Genomic DNA, 1,656 nt, shown 5'->3' with positions numbered 1-1,656 from the left:
ACAGCTTGGCCAGAGGTAGTGGATTACAGAGCACCTGGGCTTTCAGCCCTGTCGGATCCCAGAGAAGTGGAATAGGCATCCACAGTAAGGTAAGAGAATAGGACACCAAGCTCTGGTGGGAACCAGCACAATCCTGCCAGTTTGTAGTTCAAGGTGGGCACAGCGCCCAGGGCACAAATTGAATACATGCAAATTGGTATGAAATGACAGAGTTTTTGTCTGAATAAGCCACTGAAACCAAAGTCATTGAAGAAAAGTCTGCATTCAGGTGCGTTTGGCATAGTATCAGGGATTCACCCAAGCCAGGAGTTCAAAATGATCCTCAACTCTTCTACTGAAGATGGTAGTAAAAGAATTCAAGGTTACTGTAACAAAGCTAGAAGACATAATTACATATTTATCATGATTCCTACTTTATACAGCATCACCTTTGTGGTGAGAATGTTTGAGAACAGTTTGCTGGTGATTGTCATTTACTTTTACATGAAACTAAAAATGGTGGCCAGTGTTTTCCTTTTAAATTTAGCACTGGCTGACTTATGCTTCTTACTGACCTTACCACTGTGGGCTGTCTACACTTCTATTGAATATCACTGGCCCTTTGGCAATTACCTGTGTAAAATTGCATCAGCCAGCATGAGTTTCAACCTCTATGCCAGTTTGTCTCTACTCATAAGTCTCAGCATTGAATACATCCACTGAAAAGTATTTTTCCTTAAGAACACAAAGATCATAGCTTGTGCTTTCCATATGAATCCCAAAACTCAACCCTTCCCACAGGGCTGGACCTAACCAAAAGTATATTGGGGTTTTAGTTTCCTTTTCTGATCATTCTTACAAGTTACACTTTTATTTGGAAAACCCTAAAGAAGCCTTATGAAATTCAAAAGAACAAGAAATGGTGATGTTTTTAAAATTATGATGGTAGTTGTCCTTTTCTTGGGTTCCTCACCAAATATTTACTTTTCTGGATGTCCTCATTCAGCTGGGCATCAAACATGACTGCCAAATTGCAAATATTGGTGACAATGCTATGCCTGTCACCATTGAATCGCTTACTTTAACAATTACTTAAATCCTCTTTTTTTTTTTTTTTTTTTTGTAATTACTTGGTTGGAAAAAATATATATTAAAATATATATTCCCCATCTTCTGAAAATGGCCAAATCCCATCAAAGCCTATCCACAAAAATGACCGTGCTTTCCTACCTCCCATCTGATAATGTAAGCTCGTCCACCAAGAAGTCTACCCCATGTTTTGAGATTGAGTGAGGTGCCTGTCTATGAAGTCACCTTGTGAAACAAAGAGAAAATCATTCCTCCAATGTATTTCACTAGTGAATGAGCATTAGGTCATTTCAGACTTTAAGGAGAAAATGGATTGTGTGAATTGAACTGATTTTTCTAAAGCTCAGAACAAAAGCTTTTCTTTCCTTTTGCAGCAAATGTGAAGCCACATTTTGCATCATTCTGACATGATAACTGAACCTTGCTGGTGCTCAGTCATTAACCAAAAATAGGTGGTTCGAACATATCTGCCACTCCGTAGGAAAAAAGATGGTGTCAGTTTGTCTCTAAACAGATTTATAGCCATGGAAACCCCATCGGGGCAGTTCTATTCTGTCCTATGTGGTCATTGAGTGAGAAAGATTTCAT

General features: G+C 38.8%; 1 pseudogene; it reads left to right on the top strand.

Annotated features, from left to right (window-relative positions):
• Positions 1–1,272, top strand: part of LOC102811022 — a 2,705-nt pseudogene extending 1,433 nt beyond the window's left edge.
• The last annotated feature ends 384 nt before the right edge of the window (positions 1,273–1,656 follow it).

Source organism: Chrysochloris asiatica, unplaced genomic scaffold (assembly GCF_000296735.1).
Source record: "Chrysochloris asiatica unplaced genomic scaffold, ChrAsi1.0 scaffold00001, whole genome shotgun sequence".
NCBI classification, from domain to species: domain Eukaryota; kingdom Metazoa; phylum Chordata; class Mammalia; order Afrosoricida; family Chrysochloridae; genus Chrysochloris; species Chrysochloris asiatica.
This window is presented reverse-complemented; position numbering and strand designations above follow the sequence as displayed.